The following is an 18,992-nucleotide window of genomic DNA, read 5'->3' as shown; positions in this document are numbered from 1 at the left end:
TGATCCTGAGATTCTTTTTTTTTTTTTTTTTGCTGAGGAAGATTCACCCTGAGCTAACATCTGTTGCCAATCTTCCTTTTTTTTTTTGCATGTGAGCTGCTGCCACAGCATGGCCACTGACAAGTCTTGTAGGTCCACACCCAGGAACCAAACTCTGGGCTGCTGAAGTGGAGCACACTGAACTTAACCACTAGCCCACTGGGGCTGGCCCCTAAGATTCATTTTTATTTCATATGTTAACATCTCTGAAATTGGGATATGTCTTATACATGTAGGGGTTGTGGTATGGTTGATTCTAAGCATAAGCACTAGTTTGCGTTCCTGGTGGCATGACTGGACAAAGGCAAGCTCTTGATATTTCTGTCAATAAACTAAGGACCATTTGAGAAAGGAATAGGGGTTTCACTGTTTTCTGTGAATTTTCCATCTGCACCTTCTTGTAAGATCAAAAGAGTGCCAGCATAAAAACTTGGAGTATGGCTGTATTAGTTTTCTATTGCTGTATAAAAAATTGCCACAAATTTAGCAGTTTAAAGCAGCACCCATTTGTTACCTTACAGTTCTGTAGGTCAAGACTATGCAGGGCTCAACTGGGTTCTCTTCTCAGGATCTCACAAGGCTTTCAAGGATTTCAATCAAGGTGTCAGCCAAGGCTAGCATTTCATCTGAGGCTCTGGGCCCTCTCCCAAGCTCACATAGTTGTTGGCAAAATTCATTTTTTTTGCAGGTGTAGAACTCACACGCCTTCAAAGCCAACAGGAGATCATCTCTCTGACTTCCTTTTAAGAGCTCACCTGATTAGGTTAGGCCCAACCAGAATAATCTCCCTCTTGATTAACCCAACTGATTAGAGATCTTAATTACATCTACAGTAATCCCTTTTGCCACAAAGGAGATATGAGTCATATCCTCTGATATCCACAGGTCCAGCCCACACTCAAAAGGAGAGAATTATCCAAGGTATTTACACCAGGTGGTGGGAATCTTGGTGGTCATCTTAGAATTCTGCCTACCACACTGGCTTTTAGTAGCTTGAAATAAAATCCTGGAGACAACAATGAAACACTCCTAGGAAATGCTGCATTACCAGTATTCTTTGTGGCCCAAGAATAATTCTATGTGGAAAAAACTGCACATCTATGAGCCAAAAGGAGATTCAGCAAGATCCACCAATGTATGCTAAAATTAGTGGGCTGACGTTTAAACAGAAAAAAGATATGTGCATTGTCACTGTATTAATTTCCTAGAGTTGCCATAACAAATCACCACAAACTAGATGGCTTAAAACAATAGAAATTTATTCTCTCACAGTTCTGGAGGCTAGAAGTCTGAAATGAGGTGTTGGCAAGGTTGGTTCCTTCTGGAGGCTCTCAGGGAGAACGTGTTCCATGCTCCTCTTCTAGCTTCTGGCAGTTTTTGGCATTCCTTGACTTCTAGGTGCACTGCAGTCTCTGCCTCAGTCTTCACATTGTGTTCTCCTTGTATGTCTTTGTCTGTGTCCAAATTTCCCTCTTCTAAGGACACTAGTTGTTGGATTAGGGTTTACCCTACTCCAGAATGACTTGACTTTAACTTGATTACATCTGCAAAGACCCTATTTCCAGATAAGGTCCCAATCTGAGGTTCTGAGTAGACATGATTTTTCAGAGGACATTAATCAATCAAGTATGGTCCCAAAGTGTCTCTCCCAAAACATTTAATAATTATAAAGGGGAAAATAGTAATTTTACTTTGAAGAATCTTGGAGGACACCACTTTAACCAACTGATTAAGGTAAACATCACTAATAATACATTTCAACATCATATACCCCCTGATATGATGCAATGAGAAGGGTACATCACTTCTGTCATATTCTTCCAAATAATGCATAGCTTTAAGCAAGGGAAACATCAAACAAAATCAAATTGAGGGATGTTAACAAAATAACTGACCAATACTGTTCCAAAGTGACCAGGTCATGAAAGACAAGGAGAAACTGAGGAACTGTCATAGAATGAAGGAGACTAAGGAGACATAACAACTAAATACAGTGTGGGATCCTGGATTTGATTCTGCAAGAGAAAATGGATAACTAGAGAAAAAAACTGGTGAAACCCAAATTAATTTAGTAATTTAGTTAATACTATTGTGTCAATGTTAATTTCCTAGTTTTGAAAATTGTTCTGTGGTTAGGTAAGACTAACACAATGGGAAACTGAGTGAAGGGTTTATGGGAACTTTCTATACTATTTTTCTAATTCTTTTGTAAATCTAAAATTATCTCAAGACAAATATGCATTCTCCTGATTACTGATGAGGCTAAGCATAATTTCAAATGTTTGCCTGTACAGGTTTTTATTTAATATAGACCTTCAAGTTGTTCTCCCCATTTCCCTTTTGACTTTTTCTTATGTATTAATTTAGTATGTATACATGATACTAATACATTGTCAGTTTTATATGCTGCAAATATATATTCTCCTAGTCTGTTGATTTTTAATTTTTTTTGTGCTGCCTCTTGTTGAATGGAATTTTTTAAATATGGTCAAATTTATTACCAAAATGAAAGAGATTCAGGGGCCGGCCCCATGGCAGAGTGGTTAAGTTCACATGCTCCGCTTCGGCGGCCCAGGGTTTCGCCAGTTCGGATCCTGAGCGCGGATGTGGCACCACTCATGAGGCCACGTGCCACAGCTAGAAGGACCCACAACTAAAATATACAACTATGTACTGGGGGATTTGGGAAGAAATAAGCAGGAAAAAAAAAAAAAGATTGGCAACAGTTGTTAGCTCAGGTGCCAAGCTTAAAAAAACAACAAAAAAAAGAGATTCAGAGGAGTTGGACTTTGTGAAGAAGTTTTAGGAATACCTTAACCAATTTACTTTGCTTATTTTTTTACCTTGCTTATTTTCTTGCTTTGCTTACTTTTTTACTTTATAGACACATGAGAGTGACACATGATAAAAAAACAACTAGATCTAAATAAGTTTAAAAGAGCTTCTTTTAATAAATATAAAATTAAAATGCTAAGTAATCAAAGTATTATGTCATAGTGAAAATGGCAACATATTTTCGTCTTGCTGGTGCATAAATAATGATGTATCATACAATCAGTACTGCCTTAGATTTAATTAAATGAGTGGCATTCATTCGTTCAATGAATATTAAGTATTTATTGTTATATCAGTCACTGTCCTCGGTTTACGGGATACAATGATGAACCAACAGAGAACTGAAGCTAACACTATTGTTCAGGAAGAAGGGCAATAAACAATTAAATTCATAAATGTGTTCATGTTGGATAGCAACACATGTTGTGAAGACAATGAAACAAGCTAATATTATAGAGAGTGATGGTGATAGTGGTTCTTTTACTTTAGAAAAGATCTTTGTGAGGCAGTAGCATTTGAGCCGAAACCTGAATGAGGAGAAAGTGCCAAATATGTCATGATTTGGGGAAAGAGCATTTCAGGCAGAGGCAACAATAAATGCAAGGGTTCTGAAGTAGGAACAAACCTGCCATGGAAGAGGAGCCAAAAGGGCAGTGGAACTGAATCACAGGGAACCAGGGGTGAAGGACTTAGTAAGGACTAGGTCATTTAGGGCCATGTCAGTCATGGTAAAAGAGTTTGGATTTCATTCTAAGTGCAATTGATTTGCATTGAGATCTAATTTAAGTTTATTAAAATATTCTTTTGCTCCACCCTTCCCTCTGGCTAACTGATTCATAAAGCTAAAATGTTATAGTGATTTCTTAGCATTTCAGTAAGTGCAATGTTGACATTTTAAAGGAAAGTATTTATACAAAGCTTTTGCGTTATTCTTATTTAAATTATAATATTTGATTACATAATTGTTATTTTTATTATATTATTCTTATTTATATAATGCATTTTAACTGTTTAGGGGCCTGTAATAAATAACAGTTTTAGATTGTAGGGGTCCAGAATTAAATCTTTTTTTTTTTTTAAGATTTTATTTTTTTCCCTTTTTCTCTCCAAAGCCCCCCAGTACATAGTTGTTTATTCTTCGTTGTGGGTCTTTCTAGTTGTGGCATGTGGGACGCTACCTCAGCGTGGTTTGATGAGCAGTGCCATGTCTGCGCCCAGGATTCGAACCAACGAAACACTGGGCCACCTGCAGCGGAGCGCGCAAACTTACCCACTCGACCACGGGGCCAGCCCCCAGAATTAAATCTTAATATTTTACATTCTTATGGAAATAATTATTCTTTATGAAAGTTTTGCTCTAAATTGTGTTTTCCTGTCCTGAAATCTTGAATGTGGATCCCTTTAATATCCACTATTACCATAATTTTATAAAAGAAGTGCTCCTTAACTCCCTAACTAGGAAAGATATAATATCAGAATAAAAACAGTCCTTAAAATCTTGAGTAAATTTAGCCTTATTTTTAAATCTCTACATTGACCTAATTTTTCTCATTTCACAGAGAACTAACAAAAATCTCATACACCACTGCTCAGGAAAACCCTATAAATGTGTGAAGGATGCTTACTTTTTATTCTCAGACTCCAGAGAAATATGCTCACTGATAATTGTAGAGGAAAAAACCCACAACTATAATCAGTTTCATTGTCTATTTAAGTTTCTCAGAGAAGAAAAATCAGTATGAGAAATAACCAAAAATAATATATACAATTTTTTTGTTCTGTTGGTTATTCCTTAATAGATTAAATATCTTCCCAAAGTCCATGACTACCCTGTTGTATAGGAGATGGTTTTCCAAGTGACTTCATAGTTACTGCTTTAATTAATTTCAGTTTAAAAAATAAACATAAAAAGATAACTATATTTTTTGATTTGTCTCTAAAATTAACCTGAAAAAGATCATCGCCTTAAAATGTAGTGATCTTCTACAAATGAAAGCTACCTCTAATTACAAGTACTTGTAAAAAGAATAAAGCATTTAAACTAGTGATTTAAATCAAATTACTCCATCTTTCACTTTCTCTAATGCATTGGAAGCTATATCATATGCTTCTGGGTTTATACACAGTCGCATTTTGTGCTAATGTAAATTGATAATTATGGATTAAGGAGGAATTTAAAGGCAATTGAGACATTCAGAATGAGGATGATGAAATGGTTATATGATTTAAGAAGGTCTTTAGAAGCTATGTGTAATGGTAGAAATCGAGACTATTCTTTCTTATTAATAGGAAATTATATTTATAGAATTTAGTGAGACTATTATTTCTTACATTTCCCATTGCTGTGATATTTGAGAATGTGTGCTCTTAGACCTAATTCTACTTTTAGCCCAGCTTCACATGACCTTGTTTCTAGTGCAAGAGCGCAGGGCAGTTTCTCTGTAACATTAGATTAGAATATCCAGACTAGATCTATTGCTGGGAAGGAGAGATCTCAATTTAAGAATTGGACAAAGGAAACAAAACAGTTGGTTTGATATGTTTACATTCTGTACTTCTCCAATAGAACATTCCAATTTCTAACAATTTCTTAGACTGTTGTTCAGTGCTATTCATTCAACAAGCTTTTGAGAGTTGTGTATGCCAGGCACTGTCTGGAACCAGGATGCAAAGATGAATGTCACAGGCCCTGTCCTAAAGTATCACCAGCTAGTATAAACTAATAATGACAAGAGAATGATCTATGAAAGCATTGAAAGTGAAGCAAATATCTGTGCCTAGGAAAGTGTGGGAAGGCATCAAAGAGAACAAAGAGGCAGCTTGGAGGTGGTATGGGACTGGACCAAACAGCAACAGAGGTGGAGAGAAAATCTTGCAACATCAGAAGTAGGATACTGCCTCCACTGAGAATTCAAGATGATTTGCTCAGAATTGGATATTAGATACTTTCTTAACACTGTGCACTTTTCCTTCATTGCACTTATTTCAGTGTGTCTGTTTAGATTTGTTTTTGTGATTATTGAGTGATGCTAGACTGAAAGTTCCTTGAGGACAGAACCATGTCTGTTTGTCTTAACCACTGTGTAACACCCCAGCCATGACATGAGATGCTGAATAAATGTGTTGAAAGTGAAAATGAAGTAGGTGGGAAAGTTCTCAGGAGCATGACTGGTCATTACGTACCCAATACTGTCAAGTAAGAGAGGCACAGAATGTGAGAAAAGCATTCCTCTCACCAGAGGGGACTACTCTATTGTTTGGCAACGGATAATTCATTGAACTTTTCTGTGGCCAGAATTAACCATTTTCCCTGGATGAATCATCCATTTGCCCTGATTTCAATCTTTTGGTTACTGATTCAGCCTCTTTGATTACCTGATACATTATGAATAGCTTCTGGTAACTACAAAGGTCAGCTGAAGGAGTTCTTTTGTTTTTGGGGGTTTTTTAAAAATGATTATGCTGCCTCGCTCATTCTTGTCCGTCTGTTGCAAGCAATATAGTTTCTGGGAGCACACACTTAAACTTCCAAATTATCTTGCTAAAAACCTGACTATATACTAATGAAAATTCCAGTCTAATGGAGCAGACCAGAGAAAGAAGGCTTGAGCTGTGAGTGAGAAACTGGGATTTGGGGGTTTCTGGATTATCCCTGGGAAAAGAGAAATCCTTTCTATGACATTCCTAGATATGCCCTCCAAATTGTTCGCCCTCAAGTCACCCTGGTCTTGCTGCTTAAAGCATACCCAGGTTTGCAAAGATCAGAGACGCCTAAAGTCACCCGCCACCCCGCCCCTTTCGTCCCAGCGGAGACAGTAAACACCGAGATTGCTGCCCACAGCTCACGGGGGAGGGAAAGTAGAGAAACGCATCCACCATCCTGGTTGTGGTTAAGCGCAGAGCCCTGATTGGCGTCACTCAGCCCTCCTGCGCAAGCGTATTAGAAGTACCCCGCCCCCCCTTCCTGTGCACGCGCTTGGAGCCCGCAACTCTCGCGAGAGAAGCGAGATTTATTCCTACGTACCGGGCCGTGCTGCTTATGGCGGCGCTGGAGAGGGGGCGCTGAGCTGTTGGGGTGAGTACGACCTCAGGGTCCAGTTGAGGGTAGCAAGAAGCCAGGCTAAGGACGGGTGAGAAGAGCAAGACTAACAGGAGAGACTTCTGAGTCAGGGTGGGCACTCCTAGAGCTTCGGGTAGGGAAGATCCCACCCTAAGTCCCTACCCCGGGCTTTTCCACCGGGCCCCCGTTCAACTGCCTAGGCCTCACGTCAGGCCGCAGAGCCGAAGCGAAGAGTCGAGGCAGGCGGTCGCGCGTCGTGGTGGTGGTAGTGACTAAGTGGGGGGAGGGAGCGAAAATGGAGGCTCCGACCGCAGCCAAGATGGAGGCAGGGGTGCGGGGCTCAGGCGCCGAGGCTGCTGGGAGTCGTAGTCTGGCCACTTCCTCCGCTGCGGCTTGGCGGGGGAAACGGGAACTACAAGTCCCGGCGGGCGGGGCGAGGGGGTGGTGGCGCGGTCCTTTGTGTGAGGATGGAAGAGCCGGAGGCACAGGAGAGGGGCCTGCTCTGACTCTGGGTGCTATAGTTTCCTGGCCGTCACTTGCTTGGGGATATGACTACGAGTACCAGAGCGCAGTGCGGCAGTGGCGCCTCCTTTGTGTATAGACTGAGACCCCGCTCCGTCTAAGTGCTTAGAGACACCTCCTTTCCCCGGCCACATCTGGGACAGCGCGGCTGAATTGTCATCCTTACTTCCACTCACCTAAAGCTGTCTGTCTTGGGTGTCTGCATCCAACCTTCCCTTTTTTCGCCTCCCCTTCGGCTTTTTGAGAAAGGGAACCAGCCCCTAATCTTAGGCATGTAGCTTTCACTCCTCTGTCCTGGGGTTAGGGCGTGCTTTGTGAGAGCTCAGTGAAGTCCTCCTTACTGCCTTTTCTGGCTCTTGTGGTGCAAGAGCCTGGCCCACATTGTGCAATGAACGGCTTGGCTTCGTCATTCTCTGTAGTTAGTTTTTTAGAGCCCTGGTCCGAGACACTGTCGAGGTTTTTACCATCCGATGTTTTATCAGTACGAAATCTTAGTACCACGGTTCTTTTACTTTAAGATTTTTGTTTAGAAACACCCAGACGGCTCCTCTTTTGAGTCACAAGCGAGGCAGGGAACGCTCCCTAAAACAGCCTTCAATCTGCAAACACAAAAATCTGAACGTTGTTGTGCGACGTAATTTCCTTGTTTCGCACCTAGAATGAGTGATCCTCTTTAAAACAGTTGAGAGACTGGGTGGAGAGGGAGGGAGGACACTGAAAAGCACTGTGGTAGTTAAATCTGTTTCCTTTGAGAGACTTCGTTTTTTGTCAGGATGGTATGAACTGGCAACTCTCAGCTGGAGCTACCAATCTGTAAAATGTAGGTATCAAATTATAGCCCACTGATATAAGTTATTCTTTATCAAAACGCTGAGTAATTTTCATTTTGAGTTTCTTGAAGGCAAGCGTTCGCAATGCTAATTGACTACATTGAGGGGCAGCATAATAATACCTTGGTGTCCTTTTGGTACTCCCAGTAACAGGTATTCTTGGTGTGGGTAAGGAGGGGCTTTATATACATACTTTGAATAGGCATATGCTTGAGTCATAAAATCTAGATAAATATTTCAACCTTGTTTCTTTTTGTTTCCTTTTAGCCCTAGGCCCGAAATAAAAGAGATGATAGTGGTTTGAGTGATTTTGCAGCTGCTCTGGATGTTTACCATCGAGATGAGTATTTATAGCAGCTGAGTTGAAAAGTAAAGTATTTGAGGCACAGAAGATAGGTTTTCTTTTTTGTAAATAAGTTCTGACTTAACAGGTATGACCTTTAGAGTGTTGTTGAAAATTCTGGTAAATTTCTAGCAAATCAAAAATGAGAGTGTGAAAGCTGACACGTAGTCCTGCTTTATTCCACTCCTGTTCCCCTGCCTCCATCTGAAGACACACTGTGCAGGGCCGTCCAACATTTAAAGAAATATTTTCTTTTAAATGATGGTACATAAAATTTACCATTTTAATCTTTTAGGTGTACCATTCTGCGGCATTAAGTTCGTTCACAGTGTTGTGAAGACTATACTCTTGACAAGGTAGTTGAAACAGGGAAATGCTTTGGACAGATTTTTCAAGGAGTTGAATTTTAGGACTGTAAATAAATTAAAAATCTTGAGATCTTGTTAAATAAACGCAGGGAATTTGCCTTCATAGGTTTGTCTTTTCAAAAAACCAAGGGGAGACTATTTTAAGATCTTTGACCCAAACTGTCTTATGGAGAGCTGTAAATCTTGTAGGATTAATAGAGAATTAGAGTAAGAACAATTGTAACTATTTTTTAAGACTTAATAGCTGGAATGTCTTCATTGGTGAAACTGCTGTGGTAGGAGTGACTTGCTGTCTTGAGTCCCATCATTTCTTGCTGTTAAATCCCTTCTGCCAAATCAGGATTTTAAAAATTCCTTTGGCTTGATATTAGAATGTTTCCCACTTTCATGTGTGAGTACCTAGTTAAAAAAGAAAACAATAAAAAACTTATTTCAGGACCCAGCCCGGTGGCGCAGCGGTTAAGTTCACACATTCCACTTCGAAGGCCTGGGGTTCGCTAGTGCGGATCCCGGCTGCGGACATGGCACCGCTTGGCATGCCATGCTGTGGTAGGCGTCTCATGTATAAAGTAGAGAAAGATGGGCATGGATGTTAGCTCAGGGCCAGGCTTCCTCAGAAAAAAGAGGATTGGCAGTAGTTAGCTCAGGGCTAATCTTCCTCAAAAAAAAAAAACAAAAAACAAAACTTATTTTGGTTCATACTGCCAAGCCTTAGGAATTCTTAGACATTTCTGTTGTGCTACATTTTTCATTAAAGTGTTAAACTAAATAAGATATTCTAGGCAGTATTTTGTTCAGAAGTATTGAATGGTAGTTTTATTTTTGGAGCATTTTTATATTTAATAGGTTCTTTTATGCTGAGGTAAAACAGTGTGCAGTTGAAAGTAAATTCACAGCAGTTTCTTCACATTGAACATACAGGCTAGCAGCTACAGCCAATATACATAACCAGTTAGTTATTTGCTCTTCTGCTTCTCAAATGTAATAAGTACAAGCTCCTGCTATGGTCAGGTGAGCTAGATACTACCTCCTTTTATCAGTGAAAGTCTTTGCCCAAGGACCTTACGTTTACTATTGCTTTATTGAGCATCCCAATGCTTTTTTCCCTCATCAGCCTGTACCTGCTCCAACCAATATGGTAGCCACTAGCCATGTATGGCTGTTGTGAACTTTGTGCACAATTCTGAGTTGAAATGTGCTATAATTGTAAGATAAACATTGAATTTCAAGGAATGTAAAAAAACTCAATTTTTTTAGATTGATTACATATGGAAAATGACAACATTTTGGATATATTTGGTTAAATAAGATAATTAAAATGAGTTTCACCTGTTTCTTTTGACTTTACTAGAAAATTGTAAATTACGTATGTGGCTTGTGCTGTGTTTCTGCTGGATGGTGCTGGTCTATACTATTCTCTGAGTTTGTGCCTGGAGCATTTCTTCAGCTTCTTCCCACACTGGCATTTGTCCTATTTCAAAGTATTATTGTGTGTAAAAGCAGTTAAGTGATAGATGGATATATAATTTTAAATATCTTAGTAGCTGTTCAGGTAGTTAACCCAGCACAATTGTTATTACTAAATATATACAAAAAGATAGTTGCAGCAGTTTGCTTTTCTTTTATTTCCTCTCAAGATGGCAATGACTTAAATTGTTTTAAATTGGGTTAATTAAACTTTATCATTTTCCTTATATTCTGGAGTAAAAGTGAATTAAAACCTGTTAAGCACTTCAGTTATATAGGTTATAGCAAAATAGGATATACCTAAACTTGCCTTGAGTTAATGCATCAAGAAATATGAACTGGGAAGTTAAGGCAAGGGTATCATTCATAGAAATCAACAATAGAGAGAGAAGCTTTTCAGTTCCATGCTGCCTATTTGGGTCTTTGCTCTTCTCAAAGGAAGAAGGTACTCTGAAGAAAGTAGGTTAGGTGGGGAGACTTTTGTAGACTGGTTTAGCTTTTCGTTAACATCTCCCCAAGTCAGTGCTGTACACACTTTGAGAATAATTTATCAGAATGATAAACTGGGTTATGTGATATATTTTAAGTGGATTACTGACCACATAAATGTTAGTTCAACACGTAGTATTAATTTAGTGCCTACTTGTGCCTGGCTTCTGGTGGGCTTGTGAGATAAAGCAGCAAACTGGGGGAAGACCGTAAATAAAACAGGTGATGATAATTTTGAGACAGGTGAAATAAGGAATAACTTTGCATATCAGTTCAAGTAAAGGAATTAACTTTAACTCCTAAAACAGTATGACATAATAGTTGATAATTAACTAATGGTGATACTGTTTTCATACATAGCAAAGGAGAAAGGAATTGATTACTTAGCAATCAGGGAGACTCAGATCCACATTTAAATTGTTCTTAGTTTTTTTGATTGGTACACGGTATTTCATGTGACTTTAGATGTATCTAGCTTTTGGGAGGATGGAGGGGATGCACTTACCAGAGGGTTAAGGCAAAAGAAGTTGTCAATACCACCTATGAATGTTACTAATCTTGGCTTGAGTGGATAGCCAATTTTATTAAAATACCCAATGGGTACCTCTAAGGTGATTCATTGAGTGTTGAATTGATTGAAAAACATTTAGTTAACCATAGAAATCTTGAAGCTGTAAAGATACTAATGAAATGAAATTCAGCACTGTCAATTATTCATGATAGTTGGTGGGTTTGTTTGAGCTTTAATAGATCCTAATAGGCTTCATTATTGCCCGAGATTGGCCCTGCAATGTTCCAGATTTTTGATTCTGGAAGTCTCTTATTTCTGTGTTACTAAGTGACAAACCTGACAGTTCTTAACATAATACAACACCCTAGACTGGTTTAATCCAGTTCAGGTTTTTCAAGATAAGTTGTTTTTCTTGATTCCTCTCCCCCACACCACCAATAATACAAACAACCTTGTCCTTAACAGTTTAATGAAATTCTCACCTATTTTATCAGATAGCAGTTTTGAGGTCTTTTGGTTCATAAATAGACCTAAGATATTAAAGTTAAACCAGTGTACTGAGTCTGTTTTTAAAAGAAGAGATTCTTTTTTTTTTTTTTTTTTGAGGAAGATCAGCCCTGAGCTAACTACTGCCAGTCCTCCTCTTTATTGCTGAGGAAGCTTGGCCCTGAGCTAACATCCGTGCCCATCTTCCTCTACTTTATATGTGGGACGCCTACCACAGCATGGTGTGCCAAGCAGTGCCATGTCTGCACCCAGGATCTGAACTGGCGAACCCTGGGCCGCCGAAAAGTGGAACATGCACACTTAACCGCTGCGCCACTGGGCCGGCCCCCACAATTAAACCTGGATCTGATACTCAAGACCCACATCTTTTCTTTTCTTTTCTTTTTTTTTTTTTTTTTGAGGAAGATTACCCCTGAGCTAACTACTGCTAGTCCTTCTCTTTTTGCTGAGGAAGCCTGGCCCTGAGCTAACATCGTGCCCATCTTCCTCTACTTTATATGTGGGATGCCTACCGCAGCCTAGTGTGCCAAGCGGTGCCAGGTCGGCACCCAGGATCTGAAGGGGAACGTGCGCACTTAACTGCTGCGCCACCAGGCTGGCCCGAGATTATTTCTTGATTGGATAATTAAGACTTTATTTAATTAACCAAAACAAAATTTTTACAAGTTGGTAGAACTGTCTACACTTGAATTGTGATGTCTTTTACCTATTATGGATTAAATTACCTTTTTGCTGTATTAGTTTCTACTTTGGTTAAGTTTAGTAGTACTGGATTAGGCACTAAAGGGGGCTGTGAGAAAGAACTTGAGTTTGTCTCTCAGAAATTTGAAATATAGTTGGAGGAACAAGATGTATAAACATGAAGTAAGCAAAGTGCAGAAATGATTTGATACCAAAAAGAACCATGCAGGCAGTGGAAGTTAACTGCCTCGTGGTGGGAATTAAGGTAATAAGCCTGTGCTGGAATGGTCAAGAAAGACTTTTCTTCCACCTTGAAGAAGGCAAAATTATATTCTTTGTTGGAACACCCATAAACACAAAGAAGACTAGAATTCAGGAATCTCCCAAGAGTTCTGTTTATGGATTAAGGAGGAAAATGCACCTATGGAGGAGAAGAGCTGGAGAGCAGTAGAGGGTAAAGATGGGGAGAGACACACCTTGAATGGTGGATTTTAAACCCTGTCTGCAAGTCAGAAACACCTTGGGGGAGGAGGGTATAGAGAAAATATACCAACACCTGGGACCTAACCTGGTGAGGTTAAATGAGTATCTTAGGGTGGGATCCAGGCTTTGTGGATTTTTGGGGTTTTTTTGCTTAAGGAAGATTAGCCCTGAGCTAGCATCTGTCATTCGTCCTCCACTTTTATATCTTGGTCGCCACTGCAGCATGGCTGACAAGTGGTGTAGCTCTGCTCCTGGGATCCAAACCTGTGAACCTGGGCCGCTGAAGTGGAGTGTGCCGAACTTAACCACTGTGCCATGGGGCTGACCCTGTTTTTTTGTTTTTTTGTTTTTTAAGTTGCCTAGGTGTTTGACTTGGATGTGCAGGCAGGATTAAGAACTTCCCATCTAGCCTGCTGGAAAAATCACTGAAGATTTTGAACAAGAAAATGAGATGAAATTGGAGTTTTAGATCAGTCTGGCAGTGTTATGTGGCAGAAAGTGGAAAGGGTTGACACTGGAAGTTAGCAGATGTGTTAGACACCTGGACCAGAATATGTCATTTAGGACAAAAAATGAACACAAAAAACTATCTTGAAGGAAATATTGATAAGACTTCCAACATTGGGTGTGGAAGTGGAGAGGGAGGAATCAAAGGTCTTTACAACAGTGGTGCTACTTCAAGCCAATTAAATTACTCTTTGAGTGGGTACTGGGCATCGGTGTTTTTTAAAGCTTCCCAAGTGCTTTGAGAACCGTTGCTCAAAGATGTATCTAGTCTGGGTAATAGGAAAATGATCCAAATAAAATTGAAAGATTGGACATATGTAACTTTTGGTATTTGAAGAAACGACATAAAGCCATGGAATGTTAGGTATGGCTACAAAAAATGACCACAGATCAGCTATTACTGAGTTTTCATTTTGCATGTGAGAAACTGAAACAGAGTTTAAAAAACTTGTTCGTGGCATTTTACTAGTATCAGTAATTAGAATTGAGTTCTCCTAGTCTAAGCTGTTTCACCAGCTCTGACCTCTCACCTTATAGTCATTCTTATTTCTGATGTTTTTCAAGTATACTATTAATCTCTTGGCGTATCTAAAACCAAATCCACCTTTTTCTTCTCCCCATATAAATCATTTTAGTTAACGTTTGAGTCAGTGCGAAATAATCATTTTTATAGCTAGCATAAAGCACAATTCTGTGGTTTTATTTATAAATTTATTTCTTTTTTTTCCTATCTCTTGTTTCTCTTTATAGACATTTCTCGTCTGTTTATGGCAACAGCTCAAATGAGATTCCTCTGTTTCCTTCACTAAGTCATCTCCCATAGGATTTCAAAACTTAATACCCTTTCATCAAGAACTAAGGCTCTCTGTTTCCTGTTACATCAAGTTGAAATGCTTCATAATCTGGCTCCAGTACACCTGTCACACCGCATATCCCATTTCACTTTAACCCAGCCCTCTCTTCTAGCCAGGCTGGCCTGTTGTTTCAGAGGAAGCAACTTGTTGCCATGGTCATTCATGTAATAAACCTCTGTTGATGCTAGGCATAGAAAATCACATACAGGTCCCGGCTCTCAATGAACTTAGAATTTAGTGGCATACTCTGGCTTGATATATGTAATACTTTATGCCTAGAATACTCAACTGTTTTCTTTCTCTTAAAAATCTGCCTATTTCTCCAAATTAAGCTCAAATTCCACCTCTAATTAACAGCCTTCTCTGACTATGCTCATAGTGTTGCTCTGATGAACATACAGTGGAGAATAAATAATGAGTATTTCTAGTATAGTATGTGACATATTAGGTACCCAGATATTAGTTGAGCAAATTAATTTTTGGCGTTTTGTCCTATATTCTGGTTTTTCTTCGTTTATAACTCTTGTCTTCTCAGTAAGAGTGTAAACTCCCTGATGGCAGGAACTTTTTATTTTTCACAATACCTAACACAGTGCTAGGTGTTTATAAAATGCTTGTTCTAAATTCAATATTATGCTGTGTAACTTATACCTTATTTGGGGAGGGGTGTCAATAAGGACTGTGAAATAATTTCCAGTTTTGAGTGTGATACTAAAGGAGGTATCCATTAGCACTTGAGAGTTTGCTCAAATAAGGTCAAATGCATGTGCTTCCAAGTTTCCTGCATTACATACTTGACCAGTGATTCTGAGTTAATCAAATGAGTTGTCCCTCTGTCCATCCTCTGTCCCTGATTCTTTTATGTAAGTTATACTTAATGTCTTCATTTTTTATCTCTAGTATGAAGTGTAACAGAACAGACTTTACCACCTGAAACTGCTGCTTCAAGTTCAGATCAGGCAAAGAACAAACCTTGAAACAACCAACAAGACCAAAGAAGAGTACACTTAAGTTGAAGACACAACACTTGATCTGAAACAAGAAGTTTGTGCCTACTCAACAGCTTTGAAAGAGCACTTCCCAACGCTGCTAGTAGTCTTTGTTTTCTTCAGTGCTGTACTGTGAGATTGCCCGGTGCAGCAGCAGTTGTATTCTTTATTAGCTTGATAGATCATTTTCTCTCGCTCTTTTTTTTAATACTAGCAACTTTCATCCTTTGAAACGTGTGCTGGAAAAGAAGAATCAGCAAATACTACTGAAAGTGCAATATTTGATTATCACTGCGAGGTAGGTTTGTAGTTTCGTATTGGCAAGAATCAGTTTATAATTCTGGATTTCCTAGTTATTTGGTCAAATGTAAAATCTTCTTAATCTGTTCTCTTCTGAAGTTATTCTCAAAACAATTTATAGTCTCAGCTATTTAGTCTGAAAATATCAACACTAGACGATTTAATTAGTTGTCTCTTATTAGACAAGGACAGTATTTATGGCCAAAACTATGGGATTTTTCACACAAGATTATACTTATTAATACATGCAGATCTCTTGATGTATTGGTCTTTTAGAAAGAAAAGCTCTATCAGTACTACTTAGAAGTTAGAGTTTCAGGTAGGATTGACCTTTGCCATCTTTCTAACCTAGGGTAAAGAAAACCTACAGAGAAGGAACATTTGAAGGTGAGTAGTACTTTGTTAAGAGGGAGAAGAGTCTTCTGGTAGAGGTATAGAGGTAACAGGATGAGTAGATTCAAGGAGATCTGAAAGCATGTGGTATATATTGAGTAGTCCATTACAAACAGTGAAGAAGAGTTTCATAGGGTAGAGTGAGTAACTGGAAACGGACGCTTGCTGGAGGCAGATTGGAAGGGCCCACTGTATTTGAATTTATTCTATAGGAAAGTCATCAGATGTTTATAAGGAAGGGCTTAATGGATTTTGTATTTCAAAACTGAGATCACTTTATTTGGTTTTTATAGTTATATATTCATAAGGATATCTTTAAAAGAGAAATGGTACCACTTTTAAGAGAGAGGGTGAGAATGGGAAGAGCTGATAAGAGCAATGAGTAGAACACAAGGAAGATAAAAGCTAGGGTGTAGGCAGAGAAAGAGGTAGACACTAGATGTTTTAATGGTAGAAGTGATAGGACTTGATGACCAATTAAATGTGAAGATGAGCCTGGAGAGAATTGACTTAGTCTCTCCAATTGCCCAAGCTAGAAACCTTTGTAGTTCATAGGAGTAGGGAAGTTTAGGTGAAGACTTGCTGAAATTAAGATATATCGTGGAGATATATGTGGTGATAGTTAATGGAGATCTATTACCAGGAACTTTAAATGTCTTGATTGATTTTTAAAATAAGACTTTTCAATAAGGATATTTGATAGAGTATCTCATAGCATAATGGTCAGTATGGAGAAATGAAAGTTGGATAATAATACATTAAAAGGTATTGACTAATGGGCTTATTTTCAGAGAAGTTTCCAGATATGTGCTGTCAGATTCTTTCCTTGCCCTGCTTTTTGAGAGGACCTAGTAATAAGTAGTTATGTGAGTTCTTATATGCTAAGACCTGTTCTAGGCTTTTTATATGCAGCAGTTAATCTAACCATTCCAACCACCCTGTGGGGTAAGTATTAAGGACATAGAAGAATGCTTAAAAGATAAATTACAAAGCCTAATAATTAAAAATTATCCCTATAAGTTGGAACTCCAGATTGTCCAACAAAGGAAATTTAAAAGCATTAGATTAGTTTTTTCTTTAGGAACAAATGATCAGTTACAGAAGTACTAAAAGAAGAAAACCTGATTTTGCTAATTAATGATCTAGAGATTTTTTTTAGTTATCATACAAAATTACTGAAATTTTAGTCTACAGAACCAAAAAACATACTCAGTACTCTCTGTATATTGTTCAGGGTACAATAAGAATAGTAGCAAAATGCACTTTAATGAGTAATTGTTTAGAACACATCCAGAAGACAGTGTATGAAAAACGGTTGCACATTCAGAAAACTGAAAGGAGCAATGGAAGTTAAGGAAAGATATGTTTAGATTAAGAATACAAGTCTCTCTTTTTTTGCTGGGGAAGATTCACTCTGAGCTAACATCTCTTGCCCATCTTCCTCTTTTTTTTGCTTGAGGAACCTTCGCCATGAGCTGACTTCTGTGCCAGTCTTCCTCTATTTTGTATGTGGGTTGCTGCCACAACATGGCTGCCAATGAGTGATGTGGGTCCACACCCAGGAGCTGAACCCTGGGCTGCTGAATGGAGCACACCAAAAACTTAACTACTAGGCCCGAGGGCCAGCCCCTACAAGTCATTTTTTAAAACTTTCAGTGACACAGGCTGCCTTTTCTAAACTAATCCCTTGTCAGTAGAAGCCAAGCAGACTAGGTTAGGAAAAGGCAAGGAGGGGGGAAACTCAGATGTCGCAAGAAAAAGTTACAAAGCACAGAGTCTTGATTTCTGCACCCCATCTTTACCTTTGAGGAAACAATCCCATAGAAGTTAGAAGTAGGGGCCAGCCCGGTGATGTAATGATTAAGTTTGCACACTCCACTTCAGTGGCCTGGGATTCACCAGTTCAGGTCCTGGGCACGGACCTAGCACTGCTCATCAAGCCACTCTGTGGTGACATCCCACATAAAATAGAGGAATATTGACACACATGTTAGCTCAGGGCCAATCTTCTTCACCAAAAAAAGAAAAAGAAGTTAGAAGTATAAGAATTAGAACTAAAAGCCAGTCTTGGTTCTAGTTCTTTGTTCTTCAGGAAACTTTAGTTGATTTCTTGAATTAAAAGTGAAGTTTAAATTTGACCTGAGATTCTTTCCAATTCTTTTTTTTTTTTTTTTTTAAAGATTTTATTTTTTCCTTTTTCTCCCCAAAGCCCCCCGGTACATAGTTGTGTATTCTTCGTTGTGGGTTCTTCTAGTTGTGGCATGTGGGACGCTGCCTCAGCGTGGTCTGATGAGCAGTGCCATGTCCGCGCCCAGGATTCGAACTGACGAAACACTGGGCCGCCTGCAGCGGAGCGCGCGAACTTAACCACTCGGCCACGGGGCCAGCCCCTTTCCAATTCTTTTTTTAAAAGGGGATTAATACTGTTAAATGACTTTTCAATTTTAAAATAAATATTAAAAAAAAGTCTGAACTTCATGAGATTGAGGATTTTTGTCCGTTGTGTTCACTGCTGTATGAGTAGAACCTAGAACAGTGCTGAAGCATTGTAAGCCCTCAAGTTCTGGTACAGTGTGAGTTGCAGTGGTTAAGAGTGTGAGCCATGCAGTCAGTACTGGGTTCTCTTCCCATTTACCATTTTATTTTAGCTCTTGCCCTTAAGACATCTTCTAAGTGTTTGCTCATCTGTGAGCATTAAATTAGACTTCTCTCGTCTTTCCTTTTTTAAATACGGTTGAAATCATACTATATAAATATCTTTTTTGTTATTATTTTTGACTTGTCATTTCATGTTAAGCCTAAGCATTTTCACAC

General features: G+C 38.9%; 1 protein-coding gene across 32 annotated transcripts in view; it reads left to right on the top strand.

Moving 5' to 3' along the window:
• Positions 1-6,810: 6,810 nt before the first annotated feature.
• The window catches only part of CSDE1 (cold shock domain containing E1), a 37,063-nt gene continuing 24,881 nt past the window's right edge, over positions 6,811-18,992 (top strand). For 17 of the 32 annotated variants that reach the window (XM_070487107.1, XM_070487097.1, XM_070487103.1 and 14 more), the window contains exons 1-3: positions 6,811-6,949; positions 15,397-15,783; positions 16,138-16,172. The gene's annotated coding sequence lies outside the window, so the exon portion shown is untranslated. Of the gene's footprint in view, positions 6,950-15,396; positions 15,784-16,137; positions 16,173-18,992 lie in introns of those variants that run through there. The other 15 variants (XM_070487106.1, XM_070487096.1, XM_070487104.1 and 12 more) reach the window with 2 other exon arrangements.

Source organism: Equus asinus, chromosome 16, assembly GCF_041296235.1.
Source record: "Equus asinus isolate D_3611 breed Donkey chromosome 16, EquAss-T2T_v2, whole genome shotgun sequence".
Lineage (NCBI taxonomy): Eukaryota > Metazoa > Chordata > Mammalia > Perissodactyla > Equidae > Equus > Equus asinus.
Note: the sequence above shows the minus strand (reverse complement) of the source record. Positions and strands in the feature narration are given on the sequence as shown.